The sequence below is a fragment of the Dendrobates tinctorius genome, unplaced genomic scaffold (assembly GCF_039654945.1).
Source record: "Dendrobates tinctorius isolate UK_male_01 unplaced genomic scaffold, ASM3965494v1 ptg000025l, whole genome shotgun sequence".
Classification (NCBI taxonomy): Eukaryota; Metazoa; Chordata; class Amphibia; order Anura; family Dendrobatidae; genus Dendrobates; species Dendrobates tinctorius.
The window spans coordinates 17,401,729-17,427,500 of NW_027361693.1; positions in this window are offsets into that span (position 1 = coordinate 17,401,729).

Consider the following 25,772-nt stretch of genomic DNA (forward strand, 5'->3'; position numbering starts at 1 on the left):
TACTTGCTCGTGGTATTTTCTTAATGTTGCTCATAGCGCTGCAGCATTGTTGCCTTATTAAATTGTAAGCTGTCATTGTGATTTCATCTGATACTGGCACTATTAGCATTTTCTGATATTATCAGCACCTTATTAGCACTGCAGCACTTTGTATTCACCTTGTTGGTAGCAGCATTTCATATTAATCATGGATCTTATTTACCAGCCTTGTTTGTTTGGTTTTTTGAAGCACTAAGCACTTTATATAATATTTAAATAGTCAAACATCTTGTTTATATTTACACAATTTTTAGCTTGTTAACTCTGAATTAGCACTTATATTTTTTTGTCACTAGCGCACATATTTAAAAAAAAAAAAATCTTGTGTTTAATATTTGGCTGTTTAATTGGATTAGTCCTATAGTGCATATGGTATTTATGAGATAGTTGCTGGATTGGTCTCTTTAACCACGAGCTGTTTCTTGTATAAATTTCATTTTATTTTTGGGGGTTTTGTTCTTTATGTGCCCTATTTCAGCTATTCTATTTATTTTATATACTATAATTATTTGTTAAATTAATAAAAAATTATTTTATATTATTTTTGTCTTTGTTGCACATTTTTTTAGGAGGATTTACTTGTTTCAGTGCGAGACTTATATATATATATATATATATATATATATATATATATATATATATATGTATATATATATACACAATTGGCTTTTTTCTGATTGACATATGTTGACTGTGTAGATGGCACTTCTGAGCAGCAACTAGTGGTGTTGGAGCCTAGGGTTAATACTACAAACATAGTGGAGCAAGAGGCATAATTGGATCAAGATTAATATCTGTTGTAGACTACAACTGATTTTAAGCTTGCTCCAATTAGGCCTCTGGCTCCACTCTGTTTCTAGTATTTACCCTGGGCTCCAACACCACCAGTTGCTGCTCAGAAGTGCCATCTGCACAGTCAACACTTGCTCCTGTGTTATTGGGGTTCAGTAACGTCAGCTGATCCCATGCTGTGTGTTCGGCAATTTCTCCTGCTCTGTCCACATTCTAGACACACAGCAGGGGAGCAGCTGGCGTTACTGAACCCCACTAACACGGGAGCTAGTGTTTTTCTCTGTGCAGACGGCACTTCTGAGCAACAACTGGAGGTGTTGGAGCCCAGGATCAATCATGGAGTAGGCTGAGGCCTACTTGGAGCAAATTTAAAATCTGATGTAGTTTGAATGTGGAGGGAGCAGGAGACATTGCTGGACACACAGCAGGGGAGCAGCTGGCATTACTGAACCCTACTAACACAGGAGCTTCTTCTGAGCAGCAACTGGTCGTGTTGGAGCCCAGGGATTACAGTTCAGGTGGTAGAAACATGAACACAACAGGAGACCTGGATACTGTTGCCAACCAATTATTTGATCTGGAAGAGGACTGGCAAATTCAGGCGAGATCCAGGCCTTGTTCATTTTCAGAAAAGCAAGCTGGTCATCGGAGGATAGTCGCATGCGACGGACTGTTAGTACACCACCTGCGGCACTAAAGATGCGTTCTGTTAATACACTAGCAGCAGGCAAGCCAGCACCTCCAATGCATACTGGCTAAGTTCTGGCCAGGTATCCAGCTTAGAGACCCAAAACTTGAAGGGGGAAGAGCCATCTGGGAGTACATTGAGAGGGCAAGACATGTAGTCTGTCACCATCTGACGGAAACATTGCCTCCTGCTGACTGGAGCCATCTGTGATGGTGTAGACATTTGTGGCGGGCACACAAAACTTTGCCACATTTTGGCCATTCTGGTCTTGCCTTGTGCTGAGGCGCTGCTTCTGCTCCCTCTTTGTGCAGAGCTTCCTCCACTGCCTCGACGCACAGAGCTGCTTTGTAAAGCACTATCAGCACTGCTCTCGGGTGGAATGGAGAACATGATGGAATGCACCAGTGTGTCTTGGTACTCCAGCATTTTACGCTCCCGGTTCAACGGTGTTATGAGGCTTTGTAAGTTGTCCCGGTAGCGAGGATCTAGGAGAGTGTACACCCAATAATCAGCCGTGTTGAGAATGTGGGCGATGCAGCGGTTGTTTCTCAGGCACTGCAGCATGAAATCAACCATGTGCTGCAGACTGATGAAGCGACAGCTGCCGTTTCGGCCTAACAACGGCCTTTATCACATAGTCGCCCTTTTGAAGTAGAGTTTTGGTAGTCACCGGTTGATAGTTTATCACTGCTAGGCAATATTTCAAAAAAATGCGGATTATTCAATATAGCCAATAGTCCAGGTGCTAGAGGAGCAGAGATCCTATTGGTATGGCAAAAAAACATTGGTGGCGCAGTGGGGGATGCAGGCACCGCCGTGCCTCAGCAGTGATTCACTGCCCCCTGCATCCCCCACAACAGGATCTCTGCTCCTCTAGCACCTGGACTATTGGCTATATTGGATAATCCGCATTTTTTTTAAATATTGCCTAGCAGTGATAAACTATCAACCGGTGACTACCAAAAGTCTACTTCAAAAGGGCGACTATTGTGATAAAGGCCGTTGTTAGGCCGAAACGTCAGCTGTCGCTTCATCACCGTCAATTAAATAATAAAAAGCTCACTTTAGCATAATGTACGTGTGCAGTGATTCTATATTGACTTTACATTTACTAGAGGCTCCCTTTCACTAGCACCATTTATTCATTACACTAGTCGAGTGCTAGCCATCTGCCATATCTATTGTTTGCACCTGATGCAGCTGGTACTCCATTACTGCTGCCTGCTGCTCACACAACAGCTCCAACATATGTAACGTTGAATTCCACCTGGTGGGTAGGTCACATATGATGCAATGTTCCGGAAGGTGGAATCGGCGCTGCAGAGCTGCAATGCGCGATCTTGCCATGCTGGAACGCCGCAAGTGAGCGCACTCTATGTGGACCTTGTGCAGCAGTGCATCAAGATCCAGATAGTCCCTCAGAAAGCTCTGCCTAGACCCAGAGCTGCCACCAGATTTCGGCCATTGTCACACACTACCAAGCCTAGATGGAGATTCGCTGGCACAAACCACACGTCGCTCTCCTGCTTGATGGCATTCCAGAGCTCCTGCACTGTGTGGCTTCGATTCCCCAAACAAATTAATTTCAGTACGGCCTGTTGACGTTTGGCCACGGCTGTGCTCATATCGGTCGTAACAGGTAAGTGTTCAGGGGTCCATGTGGAGGTAGACCATGACGGCTCCTGCAGCGCTGACTCTGAGGAACTGAAGTATGAGGAGAAGTCAATGTGTACAGACTGGATTCCTGCAATCCTTGGAGTTGGCAGAACACATACAGCGCCACTCTCAAGATCTGTACCCGGCTCCACAACATTGACCCAATGGGCAGTGAGGGAAAGGTATTGTCCCTGTCCATGGTTACTGGTCCACACATCGGTGGTCAGGTGGACCTTGCTACTGACGGCATTTAGTAGCGCATGATTAATTTTTCCCTCCACATGCTTTTGCAGGGACGGCTTGCCTGCTGAAATAAAAGCTGCTGGGCACGGTGTATTGTGGGACTGCCAATGCCATGAAGTTACGGAAGGTGTCAGTCTCCACCACCATGAATGAGAGCATTTCAAGTACCAGTAGTTTTGCAATGCCAGCATTCAGAGCCTGTGCTCGGGGATGGTTTGCTGAGTATAGCTGCCTTTTCTCCCATGCCTGTGCTACCGATGGCTGGAGAGTGGCCTGGGAGTGTGGGGATGACAGGGAACGTGGTGCTGTGGGCTTAATGTCACTGGGTCTCTGGACAACAGTGCCAGAGGTTCTTCCATGGCGATCCTGTGAGGAAGCCGAACCAGCTGTGTGTGAGCTGGAGGAAGAGGCTGCAACAACTGAAAAGGAGGTAGGTGGTGCTGTAGGTTGGCCTACGTCTTCAGTGTGTCTTTGTAACTCCACCATGTGCTTGGTCTGCACATGTTTCCTCATATTTGTGGTATTGAGGTTGCTGACACGTTTCCCTCTTTTGACTTTCTGATTACACAGCTTGCATTTGGCAAAACAAATGTCATCTGCAACTGTGTCAAAAAGGACCATGCACTGCAAGTCCTGGGAGCGCCCGTTTTGGATTTTGGAAGAGAAATGCTCCTAATGGGTGCCGAAGTGGAGGCTACAGGCAACCAAGTCTGCCCCCTCCCTCTCCATCCTGTTTTTGCTGTTCGGGGAATCTCTTTCTCAGAGCTGCTCCCACCACCTTCCTGTTCCTCACACCATGATGGGTCAAGGACCTCATCATCTACACTCCCCTCTTCAAACACCTGCTTCTCCTGGGTAGTCTCGCCAGCACAGTACGCATCAGAAAGTGGCACCTGAATCTCATCATCTGATGCGTACTGAGGTGTGCTGAAATAGGCACTGGCCCACCCGCCTCTTCAGATTCAGAGGGACAAAGCAGTTGTGCATCACTGCATACTCCATCTTCTTCACATTCTAGAATGCTGCTTGGCTAGCCCCCTGTTTTCAAGCCAAGAGACTCAGAGAACAGAAGTAGAGATGGCTCCTGTCCAGGGCTCTCTGACTGCCTGGGCAATTTGGCAGGTGGTGAAGAGACAGATGGTTGCTCTTCAGTGCTCTGGCCCTGAGAGGATGTGGAAGTAATTGAAGTTGATGTGTTAGCTGCCATCCATCCAACAACGGCTTCAATTTGTTCGTCCCGCAGCAGTGGGGTATGGCGAGGTCCTACAAAGCTGCGCATAAAGGACTGTTGCCTGGTAAAACTGGGGGATGCTGAGTCACTAGTGCCCGCAGCAGGCACAGAATCCCCACGTCCTCACCCTGCTGAAACTCCACGCCCACGAACACGTGCCTTACTCCCTGCCTTCTTCATCTTGGTAGACTGATAAAGATAGGCAGAAAAGTACAAAGGGGCGCTTAGTGTGCTTATTCATGAACAGCTGCTATCACGTATAAGAAACACTAATTTTATAAAGTGTGTGGACTACACTTTAATATGAGCTAATGTGGCCTACACAGCTGTCAAGTGGAGTGTTTGGTGAGTTTTATTTACGTGCTTTTTTTTTCAAAAAAACAAAGGATGAGACCAAAGATGTGAAAGCGATAGTATCACAAACTTTTTGGAGCTATTACAATGCAGGAAGGTAACCTACAATGCAATAGATGAGGCTCCAAAAAATAGGCTAATACTAATCTGGCTGGGGCTGCAGGGCACAAGCCAGAAAAAAGGCTCATCTATCTACTCCCATATAGTGTTTGCAACCAATCTAGCTGGATACAGATGGAGGCACACTAATAGGAGAAATTCTGGAAAAATAAGCAGCACTATAGCAAAAAAGAACAATGTATGATGCAGTGACGCTCGCTGAGCGGGCTACAACCAGAGTTGGCTGCAGGACACATTACAGCATGAGCTGCACTCACACACAGAGACCTCACAGACAGCTGTGAACAGTGCAGAGAACTGTGCACTAGCACTGAAAGGCTGCAGAAATGCTCCGCTGTCTACTCCTATATAGTAAACTGGGTAGTTAGCGTGCACTCTAGTCAAATATAGACGAGGTGCAGGTGCAACGGACCAGTAGGTCCTAATTACAAGTTAATTAAATTCACCGCACACTCAAACAGACTTTATGCAAATTGGTGTTCATTTTATTACATGTGGGAGCCAAACAGGAATATAGCACACAGTGGAAGCGATATAAATAAAAGACGTTTCGGCTCAGCCCGAGCCTTTATCATATCGCTTATTCCAATATTGGAGGTTTGCAAAGGGTGCAGAAGGAGAGGTGAATCTCTCAAGAAGAAATACCAAGATAAATGGCTGATGTGTGCTGAGAGAAGGAAGCGCTCCCGCGCCTGTCAGACAGGATGCCACCTCTGACAGGCTCGGGAGCGCTTCCTTCTCTCTATTTGCATAAAGTCTGTTTGAGTGTGTGGTGAATTTAATTAACTTACTCCTAAATAGTGCTTACAACCAATGTAGATGGATATGGATGGATGCACACTAATAGGAGAATTAATGAAAAATGAGCAGCAATAGCACAAAAATAAATATGTATGAGGAAGTGACGCACGCTGAGTGGCCTACAACCAGAGGTGGCTGCAGGACACACTACAGCGTGAGCTGCACTCACAGAGAACTTGCAGACAGCTGTGATCAGCGCTGCAAGGCAAAAGAAAGCTTCTCACAGGGGTTGGTAAACTAGCCTGGGTAAAGCACAATCTAGAAAATCACTACCGCCCTGTCCCTAACTGAATTCACAGCAGAGTGAACCCAAAATGGCGGTGGCTTTTATAGTGCATCATGACATCATTTCAGCAGCCAATCACAGCCATGCCATTAGTTAGCATGCCTAACAGGATGTGCCCACACTTCTTAGAATTCCTCATTGGCTGAATCAAATCAAACTGGCTCATAGCATTATGGGAACTTCCGATTCCGGTATTCAATATGCTAAAAGTATCGGAACTCAGTATCAGAATTCCGATACCGCGAATATTGGCCGATACCCGATATTTGTGGTATCGGAATGCTCAACACTACTTACAACATAGCCTATGATGCTCACAGATGCCAATCCCGGACATACACACATACATACACACACACACATTGAGCTTTATCTATTAGACTAGCTGAAGAGCCCAGCGTTGCCTGGGCATAGTAACCAACTGTGGTTAGTTATAACAAATTATAATGATTATATTGCACATAAAAACATTTCACATCATATATTCAACACTACAGATTTGCAACACAAATTAACGAAACGATTACCCAAGTATTGATAGTATTTTATTTTCAACTCATTCAAGAGCCTTTTGATAAACAACATGTGTATCTGTGTATCTAATCCTATCCTGTGTGATAATGCTTGCTGAGCTGTGTGCCTAATCCTCTCCTGTGTGATACTTTCTGCTGATCTGTGTATTTAATCCTATCGTGTGTTACTGACTGCTCAGCCGTGTATCTAATTCTATCCTGTGTGATACTGACTGCTGAGCAGTGTATCTAATCCTATCCTGTGTGATACCATCTGCTGAGCTGTGTATCTAACCCTATCCTGTGTGATACTGACTGCTGAGCCGTGCACCTAATCCTATCATGTGTGTTACTGACTGCTCAGTCGTGTATCTAATCCTATCCTGTGTGATACTGATGGCTGAGCTGTGTATCTAATCCTATCTTGTGTGATACTGACTGCTGAACTGTGTATCTATTCCTATCCTGTGTGATACTGACTGCTGAGCAGTGTATCTAATCCTATCCTGTGTGATACCATCTGCTGAGCCATGCATCTAACCCTATTCTGTGTTAATGATGGCTCAGCCGTGTATCTAATCCTATCCTGTGTGACACTGACTGCTGAGCCGTGTATCTAATCCTATTCTGTGTGATACTGACTGCTGAGCCATGTATCTAATTCTATTCTGTGTGATACTGTGCTGAGCTGTGTATCTAAACCTATCCTGTGTGATACCATCTGCTGAGCCATGCATCTAACCCTATTCTGTGTTACTGATGGCTCAGCCGTGTATCTAATCCTATCCTGTGTGACACTGACTGCTGAGCTGTGTATCTAATCCTATCCTGTGTGATACTGTCTGCTGAGCCGTGTATCTATTCCTATCCTGTGTGATACTGACTGCTGAGCTGTGTTCTTAATCCTATCCTGTGTGATACTGTCTGCTGAGCCGTGTATCTAACCCTATCCTGTGTGATGCTGACTGCTGAGCTGTGTATCTAATCCTATCCTGTCTGATACTGACTGCTGAGCTGTGTTCTTAATCCTATCCTGTGTGATACTGACTGCCGAGCCATGTGTCTAATCCTCTCCTGTGTGGTACTGACTGCTGAGCTGTGTATCTAATCCTATCTTGTGTGATACTGACTGCTGAGCTGTCTATCTAATCCTATCCTAAGTGATACTGGGCTCCCCCTGCAGTCTGTGTCAGAGGGTGGTCTGTGTTGGCACGGTAAAGAAAAAGAGGAGGAAAACAAACTGGTGCAGCAGGAAGAGAACGGACACCTAAATAACCAAGGGTAGTTGGAAGCATATAGTAGAATGTATTCAATAAATGGCCATAATACATAATGTGAGCATTAATTAGGCTGGTGATTGGTCAATAAACATATAATGAATATGTCACCAGACTCATGAATCACAAAGGATTAGCCCAACTTACCCATAAAGGATATCAAACATGAGAAGAAAGAGGGAGTTCACATCCGAAATTATCATAAATGTAAAATTTATTATCCATATAGATAATACACACATAGTACTGACATAAAGATACAATGAAGATCAGGTAATTTACACTGCCAATGTCCTGAAAACTCAATAATAAAGTGCTAAGTGCTTCATGGTAAAAAATGATTGGGATTCAGTAATACATTGGGATAACAAACAGGTGCGCATCCTAAGAGTAAAACCCCAATACCCAATGCAATAGTGCTTACCCATCATAGATACAGTCAGGACACGTGCAGTGCTCCCACTAACTTTTGATACATCTGTAAAGCTAAATGTGCGTCAAGGGGTCAGCAGGGAGATGTGCGGACGCTGCCATCCTTTATGGGTAAGTTGGGTTAATCCTTTGTGATTCATGTGTCAGGTGACATATTCATTATATGTTTATTGACCAATCACCAGCCTCAATATTGCTCACATATTATGACCATTTATTGTGTGCATTCTTCTATATGACTCCATCTATCCTTCCTCTGGCCCGCGTCCACGCGTCGCTTGTCGGCGCCACAGGAAGCCCAGCAGGAAGTGGCCAACGAGAAATGATCCAGGACCTTTTCGTGCGACCAGCGATGAGCAGCGGGGAGCCGGTCAGAGGTAAGTATCAGACATAGCGATATCGCTAGCAATATCGCTACTACGTCACAAAATCGGTGACGTTACTGCGATATTGCTAGCAATATCGCTATGTGTAATGGGGGCTTAATGGAGACCTCTGGTTTCATGCCAACCCATTTGGGACCCATAATCACGTGACGAGGTCACTGATGGGTGGGATTTCTAGCTCGCTGTGGGTAAGCGCGAGTGAAATGCCGCTGTCAGAGATTGACCGTGGCATTTAAGAAGTTAACAGAAGTTAACAGCCACGAGTGGATAGTGATTCCACCCGCGGCTGTTAGAAGCACATGTCAGCTGCTCAAAACAGCTGACATGGGCTTGGAAAGATGTGGGTTCAGCGCCGGAGCCCATATCAAAAGGTGGGACACGACATGCGCAGTTTTAGTACGGTGCACATCGTCAAGGATTAAAACATTTACCTAGAGCAAAAATATAACTAGTATTAGAGTTAAGCAAATTAATTTTCAGATGACAATTAGCCCTTACTAGACCCAAGTGAATTTCTGCTAATTTTCCCATTAAAGTTTGTGGAATTGAAGCTTCAAACATTGCAAATTAATTTGTCAATATCTTGCAAAAGCTATTGATTTGCAAATCAATTCTCAATCCATGAATTTCCCACTTGCGTATTATTATTCTCATCAACCCTTAAAATGTAAGTGACTGTCACAGTAAGATATTTCTATATGTTTCAAGCTAACACAAATACTATTCATTCTGTAAGCATGCTGCTTTCGACTGAACAGCAGAATCTCTTTAAGGTACACAATTAGTGTTGAGCATTCCGATACCGCAAGTATCGGGTATCGGCCGATACTTGCTGTATCGGAATTCCGATACCGACTTCCGATATTTTTTCAATATCGGAATTCGGCATCGGAATCGGAAGTTCAGTTGATTGACAGCCTGACGTCATCATGATGCGCGGTGTGTGCGCATCATGATGCGCCGTCATTTCGGGCCTTCCGGGGGTCTCTGCCGGCCTGCCGGGGGGCTGTGCCGGCCTGCCGGGGGGCTGTGTGGACTGCCCGGGGTCTGTACCGGCCTGCCGGGGGGCTGTGCCGGCCTGCCGGTGGTCTGTGCACCCTGTGGGGGTCTGTACCGGCCTGCCGGGGGGCTGTGCCGGCCTGCCGGTGGTCTGTGCACCCTGTGGGGGTCTGTACCGGCCTGCCGGGGGCTGTGCCGGCCTGCCGGTGGTCTGTGCACCCTGTGGGGGTCTGTACCGGCCTGCCGGGGGGGCTGTGCCGGCCTGCCGGGGGGCTGTGCTAGCATCGTCCGATGGGACTACAAGTCCCATCTGGCGATGCCTGCTACCATGACAGTGATTGACACATTAGCCAATGATGGGACAGTAGTAGTCCCATCATCCGGCTAATGTGTTAAATGTTAAAAAAAAAAAAAAAATACTACATACATACTACATGCATGCTACATACATACTACATGCTACATACATACTACATATATACTACATACATGCTACATACATGCTGCATGCTACATACATACTACATGCATGCTACATGCATGCTACATGCATGCTACATACATACTACATGCATGCTACATACATACTACATGCTACATGCATACTACATACATACTACATACTACATATATACTACATGCATGCTACATACATACTACATGCTACATACATACCACATACCTACTACATACATGCTACATGCTACATACATACTACATATATACTACATACTACATACATACATGCATGCTACATACATACTACATACATACTACATGCATGCTACATACATACTACATGCATGCTACATACATACTACATGCTACATACATACCACATACATACTACATACATACATACTACATGCTACATACATACTACATATATACTACATGCATGCTACATACATACTACATACATGCTACATACATACTACATATATACTACATGCATGCTACATACATACTACATATATACTACATGCATGCTACATACATACTGCATGCTACATGCATGCTACATACATACTACATACATACTACATGCTACATACATACCACATATATACTACATACATACAATACATTCATACAATACATACATAGACATACAGTACATATAACATAGAGTAACATACTTACCAATACTTGTCACATTGTTCCCCGAAGCCATTGTATTTTCCGGAATAAATATTAACATAACAAACCACAAAAATACTCACCCACGATCCGAAGCAGTCCACGAGTGTGTCCCACGACGATCTTGGGTAGAGAACTGCAGCATCAGATGATGCTGCCGTTCTCTACGGGCTGCAGGAATCCAATGACGGAAAGTAGGTATCCTTCCACACTGTATTCCTCCGCCACTTAAAAAAAAAAAGTCCCTAGTCTCACTTTATGCCATTGCTGTGTGGGAATGTATGTAGCATGTAGTATGTATGTGGTATGTATGTAGCATGCATGTAGTATGTATGTAGTATGTATGTAGTATATATGTAGTATGTATGTAGCATGTAGTATGTATGTAGCATGCATGTAGTATATATGTAGTATATATGTAGCATGTATGTAGTATGTATGTGGTATGTATGTAGCATGTAGTATGTATGTAGCATGCATGTAGTATATATGTAGTATGTATGTAGTATGTATGTAGCATGCATGTAGTATATATGTAGTATGTATGTAGTATGTATGTAGCATGCATGTAGTATATATGTAGTATGTATGTAGCATGTAGTATGTATGTAGCATGCATGTAGTATATATGTAGTATGTATGTAGCATGTAGTATGTATGTAGCATGCATGTAGTATATATGTAGTATGTAGCATGTAGTATGTATGTAGCATGCATGTAGTATATATGTAGTATGTAGCATGTAGTATGTATGTAGCATGCATGTAGTATATATGTAGTATGTATGTAGCATGTAGTATGTATGTAGCATGCATGTAGTATATATGTAGTATGTAGCATGTAGTATGTATGTAGCATGCATGTAGTATATATGTAGTATGTAGCATGTAGTATGTATGTAGCATGCATGTAGTATGTATGTGGTATGTATGTAGCATGTACTATGTATGTAGCATGCATGTAGTATGTATGTGGTATGTATGTAGCATGTACTATGTATGTAGCATGTATGTAGTATGTATGTGGTATGTATGTAGCATGTACTATGTATGTAGCATGCATGTAGTATATATGTGTTATGTATGTAGCATGTAGCATGCATGTAGTATGTATGTAGTATGTATGTAGTATATATGTGGTATGTATGTAGCATGTAGTATGTATGTAGCATGCAGTATGTATGTAGCATGCATGTAGTATATATGTAGTATGTATGTAGCATGCATGTAGTATGTATGTAGTATATATGTAGTATGTATGTTGCATGTAGTATTTATGTAGTATGAATATAGCATGTATGTAGTATGTAGTATGAATGTAGCATGTATGTAGTATGTAGTATGAATGTAGCATGTATGTAGTATGCATGTTGTATGTATGTAGCATGTAATTTTTTTTTTTTTTTTACATTCAACACATTAGCCGGATGATGGGACTACTACTGTCCCATCATTGGCTAATGTGTCAATCACTGTCATGGTAGCAGGCATCGCCAGATGGGACTTGTAGTCCCATCGGACGATGCCTGCACAGACCCCCGAAGCCTGCACAGACCACCGGCAGGCCGGCACAGCCCCCCGGCAGGCCGGCACAGCCCCCCGGCAGGCCGGCACAGACCACCGGAGCCTGCACAGACCCCCTGGCAGGCCGGCACAGCCCCCCGGCAGGCCGGCACAGACCACCGGAGCCTGCACTGACCACCGGCAGGCCGGCACAGCCCCCCGGCAGGCCGGCACAGCCCCCCGGAGCCTGCACAGCCCCCCGGCAGGCCGGCACAGCCCCCCCGGCAGGCCGGCACAGACCACCGGAGCCTGCACAGACCCCCTGGCAGGCCGGCACAGCCCCCCGAAAGGCCCGTACAGACCCCAGAGAGGCTGTACAAGGGCAGGAAAGGGTTTTTCTTATTCCGATACCGGAAGTCCCATAGACTTGAATGGGACTTCCGGTATCGGAATCGGCGATACCGATACTTTTTTTAAAGATCGGCCGATACCATCCGATACGATACTTTGAAGTATCGGACGTTATCGCTCAACTCTATACACAATACAACAAAGGAGCAAATATCTGTAAAAATAGCATTAAGTTACCATTACTTTAATATTCAGCTCAAATTAATATTTATAACCTTATGATATATAATAGCAAAAATCCTTATCCATGCAGAATGCTTAGGTTTTAAAAATATTGCTATGTTTATTAAAACACATTAATTTAAAGCAGCTTAAGCAACAGACTTTATAATTCATGTGTAAAAGAAGTGCAGACATCATTGTTTACCACTAATGTTAATTTCATGATGCAATAAATCAAAGCAGAAAGGCAGAATTCATGCTCGGGTTGTGACTTACATGAAAGATAAATGTAAAAGGCACGTATAGTGGATATGTTATACATCACCCCTTGTATGAATTATTTATGAAGATGTTTTAAGGAGATGCTGCCAGACACTTTCTCATTGAGCTAGGGAAAGTGGAACAAGTGGCAAATTTTACAATTCTTAATGCTCAGTTTACCTTTATTGATGTGCTCCTGTTTTAGGTTAAAAAATAAGGTCATGAAGAAAAATGATTGAAGAGGAGAGCTGTGAATGCTGATTTCCTTGAAAATAATGTTTATATCATGATCACTAACATTCCATATAAAGAACTGCATAATTTTGTTTTTTTACCAGCATTTTTCAAACATATTCACAGTTTATGACAAAAACTATGATGTGGCCATCTATCATTGCGCAGTAAACACACAACACCTGTACTTTCAAAAATTTGGGACTCAAAAAAAAGAATATAAAAAAGAACTCATTACACGAAAACATACTGTTGGTTAAAGAGGTCATTCACAATTTTTTTAAATTTAAAAACAAAGCCGCCCATTATGCCATAACAACAAATATATTTTCACCAACTAATCCCCCTCTGATCCTCCATGACGAATATTTTGTTTCCTCTTCCAATGAGGGATAATCATCAGTGGCTGTAGAAGTCACATTTCTGTACAACTTGATAAGAATCCTATGTTGTTCATTGTGACGAACAGCGTGGCTGGTGCCACCAATACGTCACAATCCCACCACTGACATGGGTATTTCAGCGGACGGAGGGACGCGACGCACTGCCAGCACATGGCTATCACAGGCACAGTGGGGGCATATCTTAGTTATCCCGCCACTGGTACCATGTGACAAATATATACAGCAAGCTAATCTCGCTCTAACAGTTTATCGCAGGGGGGTATTTTGGATGCCCCACCACTGCTAACAACCTTCCAAGAACTGCAGGGATTTATGTATATCCCACTTTCTCAGTTCCACTTTGGAACTCGCAGCTCTCCGGCACCCCCCTTACCCTCAGGTCAGTCAGGGAACTGCACCTAGGATAATTAGTCGTCGGACAGGCTGCTTGTTATGCACGGGCAATTAGACAACCGCAGCAAGGGAATTATCAATGCTGTGGCTGCAGCCCCCTTTATTCAGCATACAAGACCTTTCTGTACTGCCAACTAGCCCAACTAACCGTACACACCACGCTGCCACCAGCCATGCTTTACTTAATCAAAAAGTTAATTAAGAGGGTCTGTGGCAAACCCCCAAATTAGCAGCGATTATCTAACAAAGGTGCACAGTTCGTTTCTTAGAGCATGGAGACAGAGCTAATAGATTTTTATCATTTATTCCCAAAATGTGGGCAGTAATTACATAGATAAAAGTTGCTATAAAGTTGAGACATTGAATATGTACAATACAAATATATGAAAACAGCAAGGATTAAAAGGCAGAGTAACACTTCTATGTGCTTAGGTGATTTTAGGCAGACCATGTGGGGGGAAAGAAGGCGGAGCCACACGTCTCCACTCATCTGGGGTTCTTGTCAGCATGGACTCTGTAGCTCCAACTGAGCTCATTGTGCTCTCGCATCCCTTTTGGTCTTGGCTGGGTGACCTCAGCAAAAGGGGCCGGCTGGGAGGTCCCACCCCCCTACTCTCTAAGTTGAAATTTTACTAAAAACTTATAATAACTATAACTGAAAGGGGGAAGCTCGTATAAACTCACAAAGGGTGTCATTGTTTGTGGTTTATCGAGCTTAACAAGACAACATCAAATATGCCATAATTAAGGCATTCCATTTGGGAGCAATCCATATCTCAATTTCTGAAGGTCCGAGACCTTTGCAAGAGCTACGGTAGGGAAGCCGGGTCCGCGCAAATCACAGAAATGTCCGTTTCGTTTTTCTGTCACGGCCGGAGCTTCTCTTAATATTTCTCATAGTTTTACTCAGCCGCATGGTTGAGAACAATAGGGGGAATCTTCTTCCTGGCTGAGCAGGGAGGGGGGGTAAGGCTCCGAGAGGAAATGGACAGTATCATGTTTCAGATGCAGGCAAAGAACACACACAGACAGCTGCTAAGGGGGAGAAACCAAAAGGAGAGGGGGGGCTTCAGCTGTGTGACAAAGGGATTTTCTAGAATGTTCCAGAAACATATCTACGGTACAGTACATTCATATATACATGTGACCACTGCTGGCAATCAAAGCAAGAAGACAGACAATGTGACCTTGTTGGTAGTACAAAAGGTGTGATGAGTAGAGATGAGCTAACTTTTCAAGGTTCAGTACGGTTCAGATTCGCCGAATGGACCTCCGTTCACCGAACAGTTTAAGGAACCCCATTAGATTCAATGGGAGGCAAAACCAAATGCATAGACAACACCTTAAGACGCGAGAAAAAGCTTCCCAAACAGCTAAATATTAGGAGCAGACACCAAGAAAAGTGGCAACAATTGACCCACAGTAGAAATTTGCAAATGGCACAGCAGCTGTCAGCCATGGGCAATGCAAAAGGTATCAGGCTCTGACCCAGCATTTACAAATTGGAAAGACCTGGTCGTAAAGGGAGCAGTGTAAGCCTTCTTAGCTGGGAGACCTCATACCTCAAGCAGCAGCTCCATTTTTTTAACTCCAGCCACACTCAGACGGCACACAAACATCAGTTTTTCGACTACTAATGATAGAAAAATGTAAGAATAGCAGCACAGGTAGTTGACTGATCAATTTACCCACAGTAGAATATGTTATAATGGCACTAAAATGGCATACAAGCAGTCAGCCATGGACAATGCATGAGGTATCAGGGTATGTGTTAGGCGCTGGGATTCTCCCTCTGCAAAGGGTGGATTCCAAGCCTTTTTCTGCCTTTGGCTAGCAATGGTGGATGAGCTGCAGCTTCCTTGGAATCTCAAGCAGCTGGAAAGCAGGTTGTCTGCATTAGAGCGAGCAAACTCAGCTGTGGATTGATCCACAGTAGCAGCGCAGACAGCCAGTGAAGCCGCTACTAGGGTTTCAGCTGCGACACCTGTTCCATGTTTTCCACTTCCCCCTCCATGATAAGTTTTCTGGGGCAAGGCTTGAGGGATTTGTGAACCAGTGCTCAATCTAGCTGGAGCTACTGAGTTCACGTTTCTCATCTCAATTGGCCAAAGTGGGATTTGTAGTGTCCCTTTTGAAAGACAAGGTGTCGGAGTATGTACAACGCTATGGAAATGAAAGGACGAGGTGGTTCTGAGCACCCTGAAACAGGTCTTTCTAGGACCCCAGGTTATCCGTGATGCAGCACTCCAACTCCTGGCTTGACGCAGGACTTTTTTCTGACCAGCCAGTTTGCTATTTGGTTTCGGACGCTAGCTTCCGAGCTGGAGTGGCCAGATAAGGTCTTGGTACCGGTGTTTTGGAGGGGCCTTGCAGACCACGTTAAGGATGCTTTGGCCACTAGGAATATTCCAACTACACTGGAGGATTTAATAGCCATATCCACTTGTACCGGCCTTCGGTATTCCGAATGAAGGTTGGAATGAGCCCAGTGTAGGCAAAGGATTCGATTGGCACCAAATTTTACCAATCCTTTGGGGTCTCCTACTCGGACTTATGTACTGGGGGAGTCTCTGGTGGGTCATCAGGTGGAGGTTAAATCCTGTCCCGTACGTCCTCCTCCAACGTGTCTTGTCTGTGGGCAGGCTCGTCATGTCACCAAAAGGTGTCCCAGGAGTCAGGGAGAACGTTTATCTCTTGTGGCTTTTGGAGGGGGCGCTCTTGATTCGTCGGACGTGTACTCCAAACTAACATTTAAGGTGACACTTTCCTATGGGTCGACCTCACTTCCTTCGGAGGCTTGCGTGGATTCTGGGGCAGTGGGTACTTTTGTGTCCTCCTCCTTTGCCCAACAGCACACAATACTCCTAGTGATGCTCTCTAAGGCCGTTATCATCCGAGTGGTTAATGATTCTACGCTACCCTTTAAAATCACCCATCAAACCATTCCGCTTACCCTTGAGTTTTCTCCAAAACACCAGGAGATAATCTCGCTGCTGATCATCCCCAAGGGTATTGATGAGGTATTGCTAGGTATGCCTTGGTTGTGCCACCATTCACCCCATATTGATTGGGCTACAGGGAGTATACGGGGTTGGAGTAGGTCATGCAAACAGTGTCTCAGGGCTCAAGTTCTGGCTGGGTTGTCTCAACTTCCTACAGATCTAACCACGCTTCCCAAGCACTACTGGCACTATGCGGATGTGTTCTCTAAGAATGCCACTGAGACCCTTCCTCCCCATCATCCCTATTATTGCCCAATAGATCTCATACCAGAGCAGAGCCTCCTCACGGGCGTGCATACCCTTTGTCCTTTCTTTAAACTAAGGCAATATCGGAGTATGTTAAGGAGAGTCTGGCGAGGGGTTTTATTAGGAAGTTAGTGTCTCCTGCTGGAGCTGGGTTCTTCATCCAAAACTAGAATGGGGAACTCCATCCTTGCATAGATTGCCATTACCGTTAAAAGTAAATATCCTTTGCCACTTATCTCTGAGCGGTTTGACAGATTGGGGGGTACTAGGATATTTATCAAATTAGATCTGCGTGGCATCTATAATCTAATATGCATCCGTGAGGGTGATGAATGGAAGACTGCATTTAACACTGGGGACAGTCATTATGAATATTTGCTAATGCCGTTCAGCATCTGTAACACTCCTGCCGTCTTCCAGGACTTTGTCAATTATATTTTTCGGGAGATGTTATCCACTTCTGTAGTCATCTACCTGAATAACATTCTTACTTTTTCTCCTGATTTGGATACTCATTGTAGAGATGTTGCCAATTCCCTCTAAGCCAAACTAGAGAAGTGTGTGTTATGTGCTGGCAGAATGCACCAAATAATAAGGAAGGTAATTAGGTGTGTTCATAGCCCGGGGTCCACCGTGCAGAGATGGTAACTGCTACTCGGTAATGGCGGACTTTATATGGCGGTACAATAGAGGAACACACGGGGTTAACTCCATCTAGTGTGTACAGAGGCGGACTCTGTTACCTCACAGAGCCGCCCGACCACCAAACACAAATGCCGCCGCCTGTTTATGCTCACAGAGCTTGGCAATGTGAGCACTGGTGTATAATCACAAGACTCTACCCCTGAGACACTGGGTTAGAGTCCCTCTAGTTACACTAGTGCTCGGCACCGCAACAGTGGTGCCAGGAAGAAACAAATTAAATAACTAAAATGCACTACATGTGACCTGCACTGCTCTGGCAGACGCCACTAACCACCCAGACAGGGGAGGAAAGAGCTAGCCTTGTGCATGGTGTCGCACTGGCGGATGCAGCCACTTAATGCGGTACTGAAGGTGCCCAGCTCTGGACAGCATCATATGGTGCTGAGTGAGGTTCTGAGATGTGGAAGCACCGTGGCACAGACCAAGCCACTCATAGGCACTGACTCTAACTCTATGGTCCTATAACATACGTATCCAAGGGAGGGGAGTTATAATGAGTCAGTCACCAGATACATGCATCCATCATCACTCACACAATATACAATAAGAGTCTATACTAGCGCATGGCCATGCGGCCATGTGACTCTTTTATAGCAGCGTCCTTCCGGGACCTTCCTAGTGGTCCAATGGGAGCAGCAATAGGACCTGAGCATGTGACCTCAGACCTCCAATGAGAGGACTTCTCACGGGCATGCTCAGTGGGCTGAAAGAAGGACTTAGTCCCAAGAGCTGCTTGCTGCTGGCTATTGCAGGTTCCTATAGCTGAACCCCGATTGGCAGCAGTAACCAAGCCATCAGCAGTAGACTGAGCAAGACGCCGGGATCAATGTCTTTGCTGAGCAGGCTCCTCTGCGGTTAGAGAGGAATGGGAGACTGCAGAGGGCAAGGCTCCGGATTCTTCCTGTGCAGAGTCAGGAACCCGACACCTAACAGTGTGTCTTTGAGCAGGAGTCCCTTCCATTTCTGGGGTATATCATCTCAGCCAAGGGTTTGGCTATGGAACCTGCCAAGGTGGAATCCGTGTTGAACTGGCAGGAGCCACATTCCCTTAAAGCAGTGCAGTGCTTTAAGGGATTTCTTAACTTCTTCCGTCAGTTCATTCCCTACTTCTCTACTCTGGTGGCTCCCTTGGTAGCTCTCACCAAGAAGGGAGCTAATCCTAAGCTATGGTCTAAGGAGGGTTCTAAGGTCTTTGTGTCCTTAAAGTCCCACTTCGCTTTGGCTCCTGTGTTACATCAGCCAGATGTGAAGAAACCCTTCTTCCTAGAGGTGGATGCTTCTTCAGTCGGTGTGGGAGCTGTGTTATATCTGAAGGATACTCACAGTCGGAAATGGCCCTTCTTCTCTAAGTCCTTCTTTCTGGCAGAGAAGAATTAATCTATTGGGGACAGGGAGTTACTGGCCATGAAGTTGGCTTTCTCCAAATGGAGATACCTTCTGGAGCTCGGCATCCCTTCCAGGTGTTCACAGATCAAAAGAATTTGCTCTATTTGCAGACGGCCCAATGGCTACATTCTCGTCAGGCCAGGTGGTCTCTGTTCTTCTCCCGATTTAATTTTAACATACATTTCCTCTCAGGGGAGAAGAATTTATGGGCTGACGTCTTGTCCGGTGCCGTAGACTCTACCGAGGAGGGGGATAAGTCTTCGCTAATAGTCCCTTTGGAGAGTCTGCGAACAGTGGCTCTGGTTTCGATAGAGCAGGTGCCTATGGGCAAAACTCTTGAACCACCTAACCTGCGGCAGGAATTCCTCTCTTGGGCTCACATGCCAAAGTTGGGGGGGCACTTTGGGATTAAGCGGACTACTGAGTTTCTGGCGAGGTCTTATGGGTGGCTGCTGATGGCGTGTGACGTTAGGGACTACGCTCAGGCGTGTGTTTCTTGGGCAAAGAATCGGATTTCCCAGCTGAGACCCATGGGTTTTCTTCATCCCCTGCCGGTGGCAGTTAGGTCCTGGGAGATGGCTAGGATGGACTTCATTGTGGGCTTGCCCAGGTTCCGTAACAAAACTGTCATTTGAGTAGTCACTGACCATTTCTCCAAGATGGTACATCTGGTCCCCCTTCCACGTGTACCGTCTGCACGGGCTTTGGCCATTCTTTTTGTGAAGCACATCTTCCGTCTTCACGGGATGCAGGACAAAATAGTCAGTGAACGGGGTCCCCAATTCACTTCTCGGTTCTGGAGAGAGCTCTGTCGGCTTGGTGGTGAGGGCCAATCAGACTCTGGTAACGTACTTGCGACATTTCGTCTCTGCTGGGCATGATGACTGAGTATCTGTAATGCCATGGGTGGAGTTTGCCCTTAATAACGCTGTCTCCAATTCTACTAGACAGGTGCCATTTTTACTTAACTACGGTCAGCATCTGTGGGTTTCTGTGCCCATGCCCATTTCGTCTTCTGACTCTAGAGTGGTGGACTGGGCTGTGGAGGCTCATGACACCTGGGACCAGACACACGATCACATTAAGGTTTTCTAGGGAGAGAATGAGGGTCTCCGCCAGCACGCATCGCCTAGAGTCCACTAAATTTGCACCTTGATATTTGGGTCCTTTCAAAGTCCTTAAGCAGGTGAACACTGTAGTGTATTGCCTGAGGCTCCTGCCGCATCTAAAAATTGCTGACACCTCTCACGTCTCCCTCTTGAAACCCTTTCACATGTCTCCATTTCCTGAGTCTTCTGTTGGGGCTTCGGATTCGTCTTCCGCCGTTTTTGGAGGTGAACTCGATTGTCGGTTTCAAGGTGGCGTGCGTCAAAAAAAAGCATCCGTGCCCCCAGCTTATTGCGGCCTTCGAGCATAGCGAGGCTCACCAGGGGGATGCTGGGGGGTAATGTTAGGCGCCAGGATTATCCCTCTGCACAGGGTGGATTCCAAGCCTCTTAAAGTATTAAAAAATGATTTATTTTATTCAATATACCACAAAAAATTCCAAGACATGTAATAAAATAAAAACAGACAAGATGTTGCAAAAAACGATCCTGTAGAATGTAAGCCCGAAAGGGCAGGGTCCTCTCTCCCTTCTATATCAGTCTGTGATTGTTAGTTTACTGTAAGTGATATCTGTAATTTGTATGTAACCCCTACTCATGTACAGCACCATGGAACCAATGGTGCTTTATAAATAAATAATAATAATTCTTGATATCATTAAAATGTTTCTAAAATGGAATAAAAAATGCAATATGTATGCAGGGGGCAGGGAAAAAAACAAAAATGGCCAGTAAAGTGACATAATCAAAGAGGTGAAGATATATCTCTATATAGACATTGTATATATTAATCAATATGGGTAATCAAAATAATGACAATAAAGGGATAAAATATACACATGATAAAATCTCCCATATATAAGAGATATACTACTATTAAAATAGAAATTGTGCAATATACTGCAAGTGCTAAAGTGAATATGCACTATAGTGAATAATCGTAAGAGACATATAGTTCAAAATAAGGTGCAAGTGCAAGAGGTAGCATTCATCTGTGGCGCCCCTGAGGGTTCAGTCACCACAGAGGTACCGTACCTCCTCCTGAGGTGTGGTGCCCCACCATTCAGGTAAGGTGGAGACACCTGACCACGCTCCAACACCTGCATCCCACACAACACAGTAGTGTAGCAAAGCACCCTTTGGTTGCTCCCTGCTTGAAACACGAAGCGTGCTGGGAGGCGGGTGGAGTTTAGTTAGCATCAAAAGAGCCGGAAGAGTTTAGGATTTAGTCAGTCTGACAGAGTCAGAGGAAGAGTGAAGATCCCCTGAGTGGGATGGATTGAAGGAAGTGCTGCAGCAGACCTCAGTGACCTGGGTCTGCTGGCACAGGAAAGAGATATTTAGAAAGCCTAATTCTCCATAAGAAAGATATTTTTGTGTGGAATGTAAGGAGAAGAAGAGAACTAAGGAATAGGGTTAGAGCAGAGCCCTTCCTCAAGTTCTCAGCGCATTGCCAGGGTCCTGTCCCCGAGGTTGTATGGATACTAATGGTCCTGCGACAGACACTGGAGGAATAGAAGTTGTCACCACTTTATTCCCACACAAGACTTGGGGGCACAACAGCAACGTGAGAGAGCCGGGACTTAGTAGCAAGGAGTCCCCGAAGCAGGCTACAGCTGTCTGCCGTACAAGTAGAGTTCTAAGAACATCTGACAGGAAGAACTCCAGTGTAACTCAGTACTGAGAGTACTTCACTATAGGCGCAAAAGGGAGAAGTTCAGAAAAGCCACATATGTTGGCGGAGTGTTGGAATGGAGTACTTCATCTTGCCTGGAGGTTGGCTGAGCCCCAGACCTGGAGGACATGACACAGACACGGGCACCTGTATGCTCAACAGACTGTGAGTAAAGCTTTGGAACTACATGCCCTGGTGTCCTCCGCTTATTCCTGCGCCAACCTACTCAGCACTGCTACATCTCTGTGCTTAACACTGCACCATTTCGCTCTCCTCACTAGCGCTTCATCTACACTGCCCTGGGACTACAGCCCTACCTGTGGAGGGCCACAACATCATTGCTGCACCACACCATCTGTCCCAGAGGATCTGTCTGCAGCGTCGGCTTAACATCTTCATTGCCGAACACCACAGGTGGCGTCATGAATCATTCACTAATAAACGTTAATCATTATCATCCACATGCTCAACATTCCCCTTTTACAATAGACGCCCAGGGCCACGGACCGGGTCATAACATAGTGATGTTCAGCAACATGCTGGAATAGCACAGGCACAGCTATCTTTGAGAAGTAATGGCAACTGTGTAACTGGTACTGGGATACTTCAACAAATATCAACTTTCGGAAAACATCTGTGTCCACCAGGCAGAAAGGCAGCACTTGGGGGTCCCATGTAACTTAGCCCTTGGCCTGTTTATCCTCAGAAACCAGGTGATATCGTGCTAGGGAAAGGGGTTATGCTGTTCATACCTTCTGAATCTGGTTTGTTGGCAACATGATGATACTATGGTGTTTACTTATGGCATATTATGTGTCTGTATCTTTTATGTAACCACAGCATTTATCCTTGGGATTTGATATCCAAATATCCTGGTATAGTTGCAAACAGCATTATTATTAAGATTGTGACAATTGTTGTGATAGACCCTAGGTTATGAAAACTAGCAGACATCTGTTACTTGACTGAACGGTTAATTTTGGGACCCATTGTCTTGGTCTTGCCATGTGTGTCTGTTTGTTCAGACTTTTTAACTGTTTTTAAACTAAGTGTCTGCTTGTTGTGTTCATAATAATAAAATTGATATTTTGATTACATTATTTTGTGGTGATCCCTATTTGTGTGCATATACTTTTTTCTCCATGTGCTTCTATGTAAATTTACTTATATGCACAAGGTGATCCCACTTAAACTGATACTGTGGATGGTGCCCGTTTATCTTTCTTTTTGTTAAAGGCAGCACTTCTGTCACCAACAGATCAGAGATGAAGATCGGAGAAACCTTCTTTTATGTCTTTTATGTGACTATAAATGTGGGACAGAGAGCTGGCTACTGTGCTGAGAGAAAGCAGAATACAGAGAACAGGACAAACTGCTGGACTGTGAGTGAGGTGCAGGCAGAGATATTATGGTGGATTGAGAAAGATGTGTTGTGATAGTTGACTCAAAAATAGCAGTCATGTCTACTTCCATAACAGATGACTGGCTCTCACTCACCCCAAATGTGGTAGGTAAACAATTTGTTGTTTTTGCGGCCAGAGACCTGTGTGTGAACACTTGGAATGGTGATGATAAGGAAGAAGCAACAGATAGGGTTGATGGGATGGCTGTGGTTGGCGAGGTCCGCTAGTCCGCACGTTGATCGCACGTGTGTTGGTTCATGCATGTAGTTGTAAAATTCTTACAATTTTTGCCTCTACTGACTTTTTTTTGCAAATTTGACAGATAACTTATGTTGGCTCATCCTTTGCGATCTCAAAAGTCAGTTGGGCATTTGCTAATTTTTGATGCATGGGAAACAAAACTGAATGTGGTGCTACCTTTGATGATTGTACTGTGTGTGATGTTAAGGTGGAAGAAGAAGAGGAGAGGCTACTTGATGCAGAGCTTGCTATCCACTCAAGCATATGCTCTTTCTGAGCCTCATCTACAAGGCATACTGCCGTTTGGCTGCCAAAGAAAGGGAGTCGAATAGTCCGGCCAGTAACAGATGTTGTCACTGGTCTTTGGATAGAATGACACAGTATTTGTTCAGTTGAGCTTTCAATCACATTAACACCTAACCCATGAACACGTCAAACACCAAGCCTATTCCCTCTTCCATCACAACCTCGCTTTTTACTACTCATGTTGTATGTATCCTTCCCCTCTTCTACAATGCTATTTCACAACCTTAGGTCCACAGCTGTCAGTAAATGAGCAATCACTATTTATTTTCTTAGCGTGCCTGAACAACACTGATATGCCTAACAATTTTTAAGTGGAGATATAGCCTTCTGATTTGCCACTTAAACACAGTTTTAGTACAAATGATTTGAGTAGCATATTGCGTCTAATGGCTGCACCACTGTATTAGGCCTAAGAATTTTTCAGTGTAAAATTGGCCTTCTGATTTGCCACTGAAGCACAGTTTTGGCACATACGATTTGGAATAGCTAAAGCTAAAAGTGAAGCCGTGCTTAAGGATAGGTGTTAGTTAGGGATGAGCGAGTATACTCGTTAGGACTCAGTACTCGGCGAGTAATGCGGTACTCGCGATACTCGAATCCTGGCAAGTAAACTTCACTACTCACCTCGCAATATTCAGCACAGCCCACACAGTCCCCACATAGCCTGGCACAGTCCCTACACAGTCCCTGCACAGCCCAGCACAGTCCTCGCACAGTCCCCGCTCAGCCCAGCACAGTCCCTCACAGCCCGTACAGTCCCTGCACAGCCCAGCATAGTCCCGCACAGCCCAGCACAGCCCTGCAAAAACACACACAGCCCATTACTCGCATTTCCCATAGACTTACATTGTAGACCCATCGGACGATGCCTGCACACACAAGACCCCCAGCAGGCCCGCACAGACCCCCGGCAGGCCCGTACAGGCCCCCGGCAGCCAGCACAAGCCCCCGGCCGGCCCGTACAGACCACCGGCAGCCGGCACAAGCCCCTGGCAGGCCCATACAGACCCCCGGCAGCCGGCACAAGCCCCCGGCAGGCCCGTACAGACCCCCGACAGCCGGCACAAGCACACGGCAGGCCCGTACAGACCCCCAGCAGTCAGCACAAGCCCCCGGCAGGCCCGTACAGACCCCCGGCAGCCGGCACAAGCCCACGGCAGGCCCGTACAGACCCCCGGCAGCCGGCACAAGCCCCCCGGCAGGCCCGTACAGACCCCTGGCAGCCGGCACAGGCACCCGGCAGGCCCGTACAGACACCCGGCTGTCGGCACAGACCGCACATCATGATGCGCACAGACCGTGCATCATGACATCATTTCAGCAGCCAATCACAGCCACAACAGTGGCGCATTGCATTATGGGGACTTCCAATTCCGGTAT